The 15,563-nt window shown below is 46.1% G+C and overlaps 1 long non-coding RNA gene across 1 annotated transcript in view; it reads right to left on the reverse strand.

Annotated features, from left to right (window-relative positions):
• Window positions 1–1,739: 1,739 nt before the first annotated feature.
• Window positions 1,740–15,563, reverse strand: part of LOC111721593 — a 59,561-nt gene continuing 45,737 nt past the window's right edge. The window contains exons 3-4 of the long non-coding RNA XR_004230508.1: window positions 13,474–13,699; window positions 1,740–2,234 (exon numbers count right to left, since the gene is read on the reverse strand). This is a non-coding gene — a long non-coding RNA (uncharacterized LOC111721593). The remainder of the gene's footprint in view (window positions 2,235–13,473; window positions 13,700–15,563) is intronic.

Consider the following 15,563-nt stretch of genomic DNA (forward strand, 5'->3'; position numbering starts at 1 on the left):
GTGGAGATAGGCCTTAAAGGACACTGCAGCTTGGCACTGGAAACAGACAAGTCACCAACCTTGGAGAGCCCTAGATCTCCACCAACTCTTTAACTTCAGTTCAGGGCAGGCCCTGTAGAGATCCCACCTCTTCCTAAGAATTCCTTGTCTAGAACTTCTCTCTCTCTCTCTAGAGATTCTTCCTGTGCCCGTCTAAGAGATCCCATTCTCACTATAGACACTTCCCCTAACTGTTGAGATCTCTCCTCCCCTTCACAATCAGTGTTTTTCTGTCAACCCTCAATCGTTATCAATCAATCCCACATTAACTGCATCGTTCCTTTTGTTGTATCTTAAAATATTTATGTAGTAGGGTCCCCAGGAGGCCTCATCCAATTTCCATAGTGGCATGTCACCAGGCAGCAACATGCCAACAATGGACCGCTCACAGCCCATAAGGTACCTGATAAACACCACCGAGAATTAAATTGGAGAGTTACCATCAAGGCTGGAGTACTGAATGTTCTGTACAGCGGCTCAGAGGAACCTCCCAGTAGAGATGGGACCTTGCTGCCCCCCAACAGGATTCCAGTCCCCTGGGTGCAGCCAAAGTCCTAGCCTGCATGCCTCTTCCTGGGGGTGGAAAATTAGTACCTGATTAGCATGGAAACACCAGAGAGACTGCTGCTTGTGTTTTCCAGTTCAGGGAGGAGGGCAGGGAAGGCAGTGTTGGGGTATAGTTGAAAGCCCCGGATAGCTAGCCCTGTCATGAACATGTGGTATAATAAATAAAGACAGCTGCCTTCACCTCTCTGAGCACTTGACTTCGCTCTACAGTATGGGAAGCCCGAATGAGATTCAATCCAACAAAGACCAGGAGCCCACTATGGGCCAAGACCCATGTTTGGCCCCAGAGAGACAAAGACCCTGCTGAATGAATAGACCCTGCTCTCGAACAGCGTAGGTTCTTCTGGGGGCAGGCAACACGTATACAGATGGGCAAAGAGAAGGTATGTTTAAATTTGCCAGAGTGATTTTTATGATGGGAGGACTAAGAGAAGCTTCATATATAGAAGATGGAACTAAGTTGTATCAAACTACCCAATAACAAACCCCACATCTCGCCAGCCATCACGGTCAGTGATATCAGTCACAGGTTTGTAGGAAACGAGGACTAGATAGGACTTGACTCCTTATCACTATTAGCTAAACTTGGTGCCCACAGTGACTATGACTATGGAGTAGTCATGATGAGAAAAGATGACAATGGTATAGGAAAAGGCAGGGCCTAGTGCAGGCTTGTTGGCCCAAGACTCTCCTGGCCCAAGTGCTCGTCATCATGGGAAGGAGGAAGAGTAGAAGCTTGTGGGGGCCTGGAGACAGAAAGACTTGCAGGTGAGTATCACACATGGCTCACTGGGGACTCCCCCAGTGCCGAGAACTGATCACACAGGGCACTTCCACCAGAGAAAAGGAAAGAGGCCGGTAGAGCTTTGAAGAGCCTAGCCCAGGCATGGCAGTGGTATGATGGTCATAATCCAAACAGGTGAGTAAGGGCACCCCCTTCACCAAATCATCTATGCCAAAAGGCATAAACTGAGGGGCCATGGGGACAGTCTATCCTGTACCTCCAAACCTTTAAGCTAAGGTTATAGCTTTCCTAAAACTGCCTTGGAAACAGATGAGTCTCTGAGCCAGCCAGAAAGTCTGGTCAGGAAGTCAGGAAGCTCACCATCACCAGAAATGGTAGTGCGCTTCATGTCCAGACTAGCACTCATGTCCAAGACAGCTTAGATTCATGATCCCAAAATACAGACTCTAAGGTGTTCCAGGAAACTTTGCAAGGTTCTAGACCAAGCTCAGATCTTCCAGAATAATTCAGATTGCCAAAGCTCCCACCATAGCCTTTGGGTAAAGATTCCAACTCTTTCCCTCCTGCCCTACCCAAGAAAATCTGTCTAAGTCTCCTCTCATGCTCCCCACAGGGAGCCCACCCAGTGTGCAAGTCTTATCACATGAGCAGCCCAGATTCTTTGACATTCATATATTTCTTTGATGGGATCCTGGAATAAAATGGAGTCTTCTTTTGTAATTCCTGTTAGGAAGTGTTACACTTTATTGAGACATATCATATGCCATTCTCTTGCCTTCTGGGCAACATTCATTTTCAATTCCTGGGAGATGATTCTTATTCTGGGACTTGCCACCATACAACACCGGTAGAATATTGTCATTAAAAAGATGGGTCTTTGTTTCTGGAAGAAATTGAGAAGGGGAGCACATCACTAAAAGACCTTAACAATTTCCCAAAGACAAGTCAGCCCACTGGATCCCTCTTGTTCAGTTTTGATCCCAACCACCTTCTTTTCAAGTATCTATCCGTGGTACATATACCAATGGGTAACTATGGGTTGCCAATCTAACTGTGCATCATGGACAAGCGATAGACTGGGTAACTGACTCACTGTACCTCGTTTTTCCCTCTGGGGCACAACAGAACAAGTATAATCCTTCTTGCACATGACAACCCTTCAAAAACAGTGCTCATACCACCAATCCCCACCCCCAACACACACACTCTCTCTCTCTTTCCCCCCCTGTTCCTCCTCCTCCTCCTTCTTCTTCTTCTTCTCTCTTTCCATCTCTCTGTTTCTTCCGTCTCTGTCTCTCACACACATACACACAGATCACATCTTCTCTTCTCCAGGTTCCTTCCTCATAAGACAGGAGATCATACCACCTAGTCCTCCCTTCTGTATTTTCAGCTTTTGGTTTTCCTTCTTAAAATATGGCACCCAGACCTGGACACCAGATGTGGCCTGCCCGGGGCTGACAGCTCTCTGTGAAGCAGGATAGCATCCTGGTCCCAGTGTCGAGCCTTTCAGCAGTTCCAGGGCCATTCCAGGAGAAGATTCCCCTCCCTACTCCCTTCATTTTCACCAATGGCTCCACCCCTCCCCCACCCCCAAAACGCAAAGTCTCAGGAAAGCATCTTGGCTTTCCCCAAGGACTGGCACTAGAGGGCTGTACAATCCCAGAGGGGGCCGTGGACAGGGGAGGGAAGCTTCCACAACATCCTCCCAGGAGATGAGCAGCACTTTGGGCATTTCTCCATTCCACTCACCACCCTCCTTGTCCCTCCTGCCACAGGGCTCTCTCTCCCTGCCCAGACGTAATCTTTGCCCCCTGCCTGACTGAACCACAGCTGGGCTCGCCACATTTGCCAATGTGGGTCTCTCCCTCAGAGGCGACGCTGAATTAAAGAGGCCTTTAAGAATCTCTCTAGTTGCCACAATTACAGCCTACAGTAGCTCTGTGTTAATTTTTTAATGTGCATAATTATCTGTCTAGCAATTCCCCACCCTCAGCCCCCGCTCTTTTTCCCTGCCCCCCACAGGGAGAAAGTGTTGCTGAGATTAGAGCAATACATGGAAAACAGGCAGCCCAGGATGGATTGGAGCCTTCTCCTGAGTCACCCATTGAGCCCTCCTAGAGCAGGCTGAGCTGGTCTGCTTTCCATGGCCAGAGTGGCCCTCGAGAGTGCATCCAGTCCAGAACCTGCCTCTGAGAAAGGTGGATGTTGTTCTTGCTTTGATCTGGCTCAGAGCCACTCTTGCCTTCCTTCGCAAGAGCTCCAAGCATGCTGCTGTCATTTCTTTCCCTGAAGTAGTTAGAATTTGATGACCGGTGCTTCATTGGCACAGTACCTGACACATAGTAGTCTCTTAATGTTTACACAAATATTGGTCCTGAAGTGTTCCCTTAGTCCAGTCCACTGACTCCAAGCAGGACACGTGAGGCTGCTTACTCCTTATCCACTGACTGCTTATGGAGCACCTATTAAGTTCAGGTACTGTCCCGGGGGCTAGGATGTAAAAATAAAACATCTCCTACCCGCCAGGATGGCATATATGCTGCTAGAGCAGTGCCATCCAGCCTAAGCATGCCGTGACTATCTTGGCATTACATTAGCTTTACTAGGTGTCCCAGTAGATGGAGTGCTGAGTTCAGAGTCAGAAAGATCTGAGTTCAAATCCAGACTTGGAAATCTCTAGCTATGTGATCCTGGGCAAGTCATTTAACCTCTCCCTCAATTTCCTCGACTGTAAAATGAGAATAATAATAGTACCATCACAGGGTAGTCACAAGAACCAAATGAGATAATGTTTGCAAAGTGCTCAGAACAGCGTCCAGTGCACAGTAGGCACTTTGTCAATGTTTGTTCCCTTCCCTTCTGCCCTACCAATGAATACAAATAGTACATTTCTTGACTTCCCTGTGGCAAGGATTGCTTTGAAAATGAAGTTACAGTTACATCATTCCCTGCTAGAAAAGATTTCGGTGGTCCTTCATTATTATGCAATAAATTCCAGAGTCCTGGGTCCGCCATCAGAGCCCCGGCCACAAACCAGCCGTGGCCTATCTTTCTGGCTCCAGCCCAACGGTTGCCCCCCTTTATTCCTTTGCTTACATGGCGCCGATAACCGGACCACTCTTCTGCATCACTCACTTCAAATCCTGCTCAGCCTTCAAGCCTCAGCTCTGATACTCCTTCCTTCATCAGTCCTTCTCAGATGCCCACCCCAGCCTCAGCCCACCCGGCCCCTATAATCACGTAGGATTTGTCCTCCCTCTGAATTCTTTGTATCGCGGGAATGGTACGAGTCTTGGGTCCACTTTGTTTGTGTCAGCAACTGCTGAAGCTTGTCAGCCCTGCATGAAGAAGGCACAGGGGGGCGGGTGGGCGGGGGAAGACATTTTGTAGCAATTCGTAAATGAACAAATATCTTTCTGGGCTCCTGGGTATTCTCCAGCCTTGCTCTGTCTCTCAATCTGCTAAATTGGCTGATTTTCCTGGTCAGAATGACTCGACCCTTCCTACCCATGTTCCCTCTCCTTAGAAACTTGGATAACACCCACTTCTTCTTTCTTGCTCACTCTTCACTCATATTCCCCCCTCCTCACTTCTATCGTAGGAGAACTTCTCGGTCTGCGAGGATAGAGAAAATTGAAATTTTCTTGATACCAGCAGTTTCTGAGCTAGGTTACGGCAACCCGTACATCTTCTGTGTACAACACTCAGTGCTGGCGTCATTCATTTCCATTTCTTATCTGCCTGTTAGATCTCGGGCTCCATAAAGGATGAAAGACGGAGATCTGGAAAGGATCTCAGTTGGGCATCAAACCCCTCTGCCTCATTTTCCAAATAAGTAAACTGAGGCTCAATGATGTTTAGTTACTTGCACAGGAGCACCCAGCTAGTAAGTGTCTGAAGTAGCATCTGAGTCCACCTTTTCCTGCTATTAGATCTGGACTATGCTGCCTCTGGTAGCCACATCCTCATTAGTTTTATTTCCCTCTCACACCTAGACAAGAGCTCTGTATTTAATAAGTTTGCAGCCCATGTTTATTGAATTGAATGCCCTGCAGGTTCAAAAGTGTGCTTTCTCCCTTCCCACAACCCCTAATCCCCCAAAGCTGCAAGTCAGTTCTGTTTCCAGGATTCGATACAGAGCATTTATAAGGCAGGCGAGTATATGCAGGGGGATGTCCTTTGAAATTTCTGCCCTTTGTCCGGATGGCTTCTGGACTTCATAGCTAGAAGTGGCCATCAGAAGAGAGACTTTCTTGACCGGAGGGAGAACTTTCTAAAGCAGAGCTTCTGATTCACAAATGAAAAGCACTTGGAGAAACCATTTCTATCTTGTGCTAATTTTTTTTGGCCACTTCCCCATAATACTCCTAACGTTCTTCTTCCCTTTTGGTTCCATTTGGCCAGCTGTCCTTCATTATCCCTTTCCCCAGGGCTACCCGTCCAGGGGTTCTCAAATATTCTATCCCCTGACTCATCCAGTGTTCCCCCTCCCTGCCACTCAAAATCTTTAAGTGATCTCTGGAGTCTAGCTCCCACTGCCCCACTCTACTCCCCAGTAATCTCCCAGACTAGCATGGGGAGGGCCTAGAAGTCAGTCACTCTATTCTTAAAGACCTCAGCTTGCCATAATCCTTGCTCTTGATGTATTCTGCTTGGGCCTTGGATCTCTCTGTAGAAGTCTGACACGAGGGAGATGGAATACAAAATAGAAAATAGCCTCAGCGGTTCTCCCTAAATACCGAGGCAAGGCTGTCTTTTGGGCAAAGAGTTCCCTACTTTCAATCGAATGCATCCTATTCATTTATTAAGTGCAGCCATAAAAATGTAAGGAGGCGGGGGGGGGGGGGATTGTCTAATAGGAGGAGGAGGAGTGGGCCGAGCCCTTCTGGCCCCGGAGACGGCTTTGGCCCCTGGCTCAGAAGGCTGAGGGTTGAGGGGCCGAAGCGTGGCTGAGGACCCCCAGTCTTTCAGTCCCATCTCTGGCCCCCAGGCTTGCCGGCTGGCTCTGGAAAACAGAGACCAGGATGCTGTACCTCCCTCACTGGAGTGCTGGGCCAATTAATTAGTTAATGTCTGCTAAGTGCTTTGAGGATGAGTAAATGGTATATAAGTACTTAAGCATTTTCATTAGAGCAGGACACGTGGCGAGGTGTGTGGAGGTGGCTTGTTTTTCTCCTTTTCTAAAGCCATCTCAGTCAAAACAAGCTTGCCCCTCCTCCTCCCTCCATAGATCCTGGCCCAGGGAGCAACTGTGGCAGTCGGGCTTTGGGGGCTCGCTTCCCCTTCCAGCTGGCTCTGGCAACCTCAAGACCCTCCCAATTTTTGTTCGAAACCCCAAATGGCTGCTACATCCATGCTCCCCAGTGAGCCCTTTGCCAGGATAGTGAGGAACATTTCTCTGGCGCCCTCTGGATGCAAAGCCCTGTCCTTGGTGCTGCCTGGCTGTGTTTTCTAGGGCAGGGGCCCCTTTATGCCACCCCCAGCTGAGCTGCCTGGGATTGGGAGGGTTGTGGGGAGGGGGGAAGCTGCCTGGGAAAATGACAAAATGCCACTGCCTCTCTCCTTCCTTTGCCATATGCAGCACGGTCAGATTCCCTTGAATCTCTGCTCAAACCCAGTCGGTGGGGATTGAGAGGGGGTAGAGAGAGGGTGTGTTTTTTTTCCCCTAGATAAAAAATCTGCTGCTGGAGAAGAGTGATTCCCGGAGCTATTTCTGCCTGTTGTTTCTTAATTCTTTTAATTTCATTCCCTTTAAATATTTTAAACTTGATAAATGATGGAGGACATTAAGGAATAATCGGATATTCGAGTGCTACTGCTTTTCCAGTTGCCTTTTTTTAGAGGAAGCATTTGAGAGAGTACCCAGAGACATCAAGTCCCAGGTCAACTGGAACCAAGTACCTAGATAGACAGGAAGACTTGGATTTGAGCAAATTATTTGAAAAAACCTTTCATTCAATTCTTGTGGACAAGATGGAGAGGTTTGGGGTTATAATTAATTGGATTCAGAATAGGTGGAAGGACTGGAACAGATGAGTTGTCTTTAGTAGACAATGTCAGATGGAGAAGTCTCTAGAGGGGTACCCAGGAATCGTTCTATGGCTCTGTCTGGTTCAATATTTTTATCAATAACTCAGGCAAAGGCCTAACTGAATTTGTATATGACATAAAGCTGGGAGGGACAGCTAACATTGGGTGTCAGAATAGGGACCTAAAAAGTACCTCAGCAAGGAGGGAGAATGGGCTGAACCTCAAAAGATAACATTTAGGAATGAATTAAAAGACATACCCTTGGGTTCAATACAGTGATCGTGTAAGCACAGGATTGGGGGGGGGGGATATGGCTAGACAGAAACGAGTATGATTTTAGTGGAATGCAGGCTTGCAAGGTATGTGGCAACAGTATGACCTGGCAGCCAAAAAAGTAAATGAGATCTTTTTTTGGGGGGGGATGTAAAGGGAAGGAAGAGCAGGGGATACTCCCCCAAGTTCAATGGTGCAAGGAACTTCAAGTGTCGAAACTTCCTCTACCAACAGAGATTGGCTGCTACTCTGTCTGTGGAAAGAAATCAAGTGACTTGCCCATGTTTCCACAGCTAGGCCTTCCTGACTCAGAGACCAACTCTGCCCAATACACCATATTGCCTCTCCAGAGGGTACTAAATATAGGTTGTGTTAATGGAGACAAGTGTTCAGAACAAGGGAGGTAAGAGCGCCTCTATTCTCTGTTTTGATCTGAGCACAGCTGGCCCTACTTTCCTCCAAACCCTCAACGCTCCAGCCCGGAGTCCAACATGGAACACTGTATTCAGTTCTGGATACTCCATTTTAGGATGGATCTTGACAAACTGGAGAGTAAGTAGAGTAGGGCAACAAGGATGGTGAAGGGATGCCAGGGTGGCCATGCTGACCTCATGCCACATTAGGAGAGAATGAAACAAATGCGGATGAATATCCTAAAGAAAAGAAAGACCGGGAGGGGGTGAGGAAGATTTCGTCTCCAACTCTCTGAAGGACAATCGTATGTAATACAAATTAAACTTCTTGGCCCCGAGGGCCAGACTGAGAGCAATGGGTAGAAGAGAAAAAGAGAAGATTTCAGCACTGCTTTTTGAGTCATATGAGCAGTCTGGAAGTAAAGTGAGCTGCCTCAGGAAGCTCAAGGTTCCCCATCGCTGGAGATCAAGTGGAAGCTGGATGGCTATTGGTTGACAGTGCCGGACAGAGGATTTCTGTTCCAATACAGAACAATTAGATAAACTGAGATTTCTTCCAACCCCAATTTTCTGTAATTGTCTGCTGCCAGGATAAATTCAAGACCAGTGCCAGATATCGATTGTGCCCGAGCCACAGGGCACAGCCAAAGAACTGAGCAAGGGCCCAAGGGATCAGGCAGAAAGCATTCATTCATAATGCATTCATTTATTCCTCCCCTTTGTCCTATACCATGGCTGAGTTCCCAAACTTCTCAGTTCTTTATAAATTGGCCCAGACCAATCTGAGTCCTCGAAGGCCACATGGGAAGACAAGGCATCTACTTATGCTGGAGAAGATCTGATTAAATCATAAAGTTCCATTATGATGTAAATCACAGGTCCTGCTCTCTGGAGAAATGGGGGTGAGGGGAAGGCTCCGATGTTCTTGGTTCAATCATAGCTGGGAAGTAGATTTCAAACACAAATATAATGAGATTCCTCTCCAGCCCCTGTCCCTGTGCTGAAGATTCCATAAAGTCCAAGACACAGCCTCCCATTCTTTCACACACTTCAACTTTGAGTCTGCCCCTCAACATATCCTGTACCCAGATTTCAGGACCTCGGTGATTATATGGCCTTGGAGATGTATTGACTTGTAAGCATGTGACTCGCTCACTCCATTTCTCCTATTACTCCTGATAGCCGAGGGTCTCATTCTAAAAGTGTCCCATGGCCATCTCTCCCTTCTCTTGCTATATATCTGGACCTCTGCCACTAGTGATGATTGAATTGTGTCTTGCACCTTGAGAAATGCCTGGGGAAAATGATGTTCCCTCACAAGTATGAACCCAGCAGACTGTTCAGTGATTTGGCAATATAGTCAAATGTCTACAGGGAATAAGATTCCCATTTACTGAACTCCTCTTTCTGACCTTCCTGGTTATTCCCAAGTCTCAGTCACCTGAGGCCACCAGCTCGGGTAGAAAAGCCCCTACTGCTCAATGTGTTTCAGTTGAGGAATACAAGTAAATCTTCCATTTCCATTAAGCAATCTTAATACAGTTTTATTTCCTCCCATTGATGCTTGTCTGACTTACAAGGAAAAAAATTACAATCCGTCGTGACTGCCAATTTCTCCAGTGTACCATAGGGATTTAGGACTTGTATGGAGCAGAAGGAAATCCATTCTGACTGCCAATCATCCCAAACATCCAAAGGTAGCAGGCTGATGATCGGCCACTTTGATATCAAACCCCACTCTATACAAAATCCTGTGATATCGTTAAGGAAATGGGGGCAGCACTGAAGGTAGCCCTGTCTCTCAAATGAATTTGTACTTGCACACATCTCCCTGTTCAAATTATTCACTATTCTTTCTAATTCCAAAGAGCCATTCACCCATCTCCAAGACTGTGAGATAACTGGACCATTGATATTCATAGGTTTGCCCAGACATTCGTATCAGAGAATGATATTACATCTAAATATTAAACATGTGAACAGCTGACTTTGCTACTTCCAGGGTTTATTCTCTTCTCTTGAGGGATTATGAGATTTAAATCTGGAAGGGACCTTAGGGAGGACCAACTCTGACTGCCCTCTACACACACACACACACACACACACACAGAGAGAGAGAGAGAGAGAGAGAGAGAGAGAGAGAAAGAGAGAGAGATTGATTGAGATTCATCTCTTGATCTATTATCTGCCAGGTAACAAGGATGATGGTTTTTGTCCTTGATTCCAAATCTTTGTTGTGTAAGTGGCATATTGTTCAACACAAGGCAATTCTTCAGATCTCTTCTGCATGAAACATGGAGGTCATAGAATTTTTCACTTCCTCCCTTCACCCCAGCTAGTGTAGAGCTAGTGAAAATGAAGGTTAAAGAGGAAGTGTGGCTCAGCAGACCAAGCAATGAAGTTGAGGCATCATCACAGATAATATTCATTAAGCAAGCACTGTATAAAAGCTCTGCCCTCAAAGGGGTTACAATCTAGAGAGACCACTTCTGTTCATGGAAAAGATCCAGAGACCCCCAGGGCAGCACAGACCACATGTGAATGTGTGGAAGGGAGGGGGACACTATTTGGATACTCTGATGGCTCTGTGGTCTCCTTGATGTGAATCCTCCTTCCCGTTGGCACTAACAACAGTCTACATTGCTCTTCTTATCCCAAGGAATTTTGTCTACATCCTTCCAGGAAGATCACCCATAGAATATCTGTTCAAAGCACTGGAAACTTTGTCTGGGTCTTTGAATATTTCCCAGGTACAAATGCAACGAGCTGGTGCAGTGGATAGAGCACTGGGCCTGGAGTCAAGAAGACCCAAGTTCAAATCTGGTCTCAGACACTTCCTAGCTATGTGACCCTGGGCAAATCACTTCACCCTGTTTGCCTCAATTTCCTCACCTGTAAAATGAGTTGGAGAAGGAAATGGCGAACTGCTCCAGTATCTTTGCCAAGGAAACCCCAAATGGGGCTACAGAAAATCAGACATGACAGAAATGACTTATCAACCACCACCACCTATGCAGTCATCAGGCTGTCCATTTCTCATGCTTCATTCTCATTACACGATTGACCCACCTCCCTTTCTGCTAATACAAAGAGGCAGCATAGCAAAGAGCCCTGACTATGGGAGCGGGAGACTTGGGTTCAAATCTAAGTTCTGTCACTTGCTACCTTGTGACCTCAGTCAAATCTTCCCCTCTCTGGGCCTCAGTTTCCTGAGGTGCTTGAACCAGGGAATTTCTAAGCTTCTTTCTATCCCTAAATCTATGACTGTGGGTCTGTTTTTTCTTAAGTGCTCACTGAATTATGACACTTCTGATGTCCAAAATGTCATCAGTGCAAACCTGATGGTTCATTTAAACCTGCTATACATCTCACCCATCATTGTTTAGCTCAGTTGCATTTGTGAACCTTTGGAGATTATGGTGTTCCAGGATTCACAGCCAGAGAGCATCATGGGAAAAATATTGATGCTAAGAAGATGGAGGTTTTTATTTCAAGAAATTGCTCCAGAGCACTGCAAATACTTCAGTGTTCCACATGCAAAGCAACACATTCCATTCCTCCTGTTAAGCTCATTGTACATAAGGAGAACCTGTCCAAACTATAGACACTAATAGATTAGCTCAAAGGACTACCAACCTACCTACCCAAGTGCCTGTGCTCATCTGAACAGTACATTCTCTTCATCCCTTTGGTTTTCCCCGTGTGGTTTACTAACTCAACCCTGTTTGAAGGGTCGAGGATTCCACTGAAGGGACATTGTGGTGTTCTAGGAGTCAGTGTAACTGCCAACATATTATCTATAAACAAACAGCTGGAGAAATTTCCCATCTTGGAAGAATCTTCTATTCTGACTTTGGTTTTGATCTGTCCTGTGGTACTCTCCTCAAGGGTATACATTGGGTTGTCTCCCTTTTTTATATTTTGCTCAAATCATTCCACTCTCCCACAAATAGTGATGCAGAACATGAGGTTATTTGCCAGGCCATCTTTTTGCCTCTGCTCTTCCTCACAAGTCCCATAAAGCAATATGCTCAAAAGTCCCATGGAATGATGTTCCTCATTGCCTTTGGATACTCAAGGAAACTAGATCTGCTAACTCTTTCCTGGGCCTCTACAAGGAGAACCTAGCCCTCCCATTTAGCTGCAATCACATTCTCCATGTCTTCAATTTTCATTTACAACAGGAATGGTCATAGACATGTGGCTCAATTCCTTCAGTAGTATAGTCATTGCACAAATCCCTCACATTTAGCCTGCTACCGGTTCAATGAATGTTTTTTCGTCTAAAATTTGTGAGATTCTTCTGCACCCTCTGCCCTATTGTCTACCATTCTGCCACCATCACTGCAGACACGAAGCTGAGGACCATTTTGTGTTTTATCTGCTTCATAGGTCACTATGGTCAAATAATTCATCTTCAGTGGCCAAACTGCTGATCATGAGCCTCTCTTCCTTAAAGGAGCAATAACAGCTGACATTTATATAGCACTTTATGGTTCCAAAGCATTTACAAACATTACCTCATCTGATCTTTAAAACAACCCGAGTGAAAGATAGTGCAAAGCATATTCCATCTTAGAGACCAACCAACATTTACAGAATGACCTGCCCCTTGAGGGGAAAGACTTACTTTCTCCCTCCTCTTTTTCTTTCTTTCTTCTTTTCTCTTTCCTTCCTTTCTCTCTTCTTTCCTCCCTCCTTCCTTTCTCTCTTTTTTCCTCCCTCCTTTCTCTTCCTTCCTTTCTCTCTTCTTTCCTCCCTCCTTCCTTTTCCTTCCTTCCTTTCTATCTTCTTTCCTCCCTCCCTAGCTTAGGAGAAGACAAAGCATCATGGGAAGAATGAAAAGACCATTGGATTTGGAGTTAGTGGTTCTAATCTCAGTTACCTGGGTGACCTTGACTCATTCAATGTCTGTGAGCCTTAGTTTCCCCTTCTTTTAAGATGAGGCTCTGGGATTATGATACCCTGTGAGGTCCTTTCTAGCTCTAGAGTTCCAATCACCTTGGAAGACTCTGAAGCAGCTCCTAAGTTGGACCTTTATGGAAGAAATATTTCAATGAGAGAAGAGGGCGAGTGCACTGCAGACAGGGGCAATAGGATAAGGAAAGACATGGGGGATGGTAAAAAGACATGCAGCAGAGAGGCAGTATAACTGTATAGAAGGCGCATTAGATTGGGGGTCTGAGAACCTGGCTTGAAACCCTGTCTGTTCTTTATTATTTGACAATGAGTAAGTGTCTTCCCCTCTCTGGACCTCAGTTTCCTCAAGTGTACAATGAAGGGACTTGACCAGATGATCTTTACATTCAGGAGACATCCATTTAGCAAATATTTATCAAGAGCTCATCATATATAAGGCCCAGAGGAAGATATGAAAATAAATACTGAAACATTATCCCTTACCTCGAGGAGCTGGCAGTCTTGTCGGGAAGCTAGGACACGAGGACATGAATCATAAGCGTAGTACAAACAAAGAGCTACGCGAGTCCAGAGAATAAAGCTCCCTCCTGACTAGAGGTAAACAAAGAAGGCTTGGGGCAGGCACCATGAGCAAAAGGGGCTGTGTTGGAGCTAGGCCTGGAAGGATTAGGAGGATTTCCACAAGCAGAGGAGTAGAGGACATTCTAGTCTGTGGAAATAAGATAAACAAAGGCACATAAAAGTTACCAGGGGAAAAAACAAGTGATACTCCCTTCTCCACTCCTCACTCCTCCAATTGTTACTAGTCCAGTGGGCCTGGAGCAAAGAGAAGGTCAGAGAATCATTAGTCTGGCACGGTAGCCTGACACCAGGAAGGTTCAAAGACATTTTGGAGCAACCGAGGAAACTCATACAGTTTCTGATTACCAGGTCATGCAGTCTCAGAGCTGGAAGAACCATTCAGAGTAATCTCATTGAACCCCCTTGTTTTCCACCTAGGGATTTACCTGAGATTACCTAATCTAATTTATGGACCAGGCAGGACTAACATCACCCAGCTTCCTACCCAGGCGCCCCTTCACCACACTACATCGCCTCAGAGTTGTTAGGTACCCTAGGATCATCTTGTCAGGTCTTGTTTTATAAGGTACTTGTCCAAAGTCACACAAGATGCTAGTGGCGAAAGTTGGGCCTGCAGTCTTTAATTTCCATTCTCACGTGTGGCCCTCCTTCAAATTCCCAGAGGACAAGGCCCTTTGTGAAATATTAACTCAGAGTGTAGCTAGGTCACATTCTGCTCCCCATCTGCAGACCCAGTGCCATGGCTGGAGAGCCCAATGGCTCTGCTAGGTCTAAATGGACTGGAAATGGAGCAGAGCTAGAGGCAGGTCCCTGAGCACCAGAGGACACTCTGCTCCATCACTCTACAGCCTTGGGCCTCCCCAAAGGCTTTTAAATTTGATGTTGTCAGAAGATGAGATTCATCTCCTTGGCATGGGGCATTGCATAGAGAATGCCAGCTTCAGAATCTAGAATCCTCAATTCCTGGCTCTGACTATAACCATATCAGCCGGAACAATCATTTCATTGTGTGTGCCTCCATTTCCTCATCTGTATTTTACTCTCACACTCACCCAAGTCCTGGGAGGAGAGCAGTTTATATATGGATTCATAGAATAACAACAACAACAACAATAATAATAATAACTAGCATCGTATAGTGTTTAAAGGCTTGCAAAGCACTTTACAAATACTAGGTCATCTTATCTTCACAATCCTGAGAGGTAGGTGCTATTATTATCCCCATTTTATAGATGAGGAAACTGAGGCAAGTAGCAGTTACATGACTTGCCCAGTGCCACACAGCTAGTGAATATTTAAATCAGATTTGAACTCAGGTCTCCTGACTCCAAGTTCAGCACGCTATCCACCTGTCAGTTACTTCTAAGTAACATATGCGCTTAGCATACGCCCCGATCCATGTGTCGATCCCTTCGGTAACAACAGTGGAAGCAAGGCACCCTTTTTGGGGCTGTGTTTTTGCCAGACTTTTGCCATATAGAATTGGTCTGTTTTTCAGGACATGAGCTAACCCATCACAGCCCCAAAGCTGTGTCATGATGAGATGAATGCAATGTATTTAACTATGACATATCACTGGGCCAGCAGGCTGAAGGGAGTTTCGGAGCCCTTCTGGCTGAATTATCCAGGCTGAAGCTCTAATTCAATTTACGAAGAATCACTTATTTTGCATTGAAATTCGCTGTCCCTCCTAACCTAACTTGGCTCATTTGGGGATATCAGTGTCAGGTATCTGTTCTTATCACAGCAATTAGATTATCCCCAGATAGTTACCCGAAGTGAACTCTGACAGCTCCCACTCACAAGAGCTTTCTCCAGTAACTAGCCTCCCTTCTGCAGTTTCCTTATTTGGGATCAAAGTATGTGAGGCTGGGTGCCATCCCAAGGCATATGGAAGCCTTCGGTTCCTGGGCACCACCTTGCCATCCCGCAGCACCAGCACCCCTCCACCAGCCAGCACTTGTTTCATGGGGGGTGGGAACAATCCAATC

Source organism: Sarcophilus harrisii, chromosome X (assembly GCF_902635505.1).
Source record: "Sarcophilus harrisii chromosome X, mSarHar1.11, whole genome shotgun sequence".
NCBI classification, from domain to species: domain Eukaryota; kingdom Metazoa; phylum Chordata; class Mammalia; order Dasyuromorphia; family Dasyuridae; genus Sarcophilus; species Sarcophilus harrisii.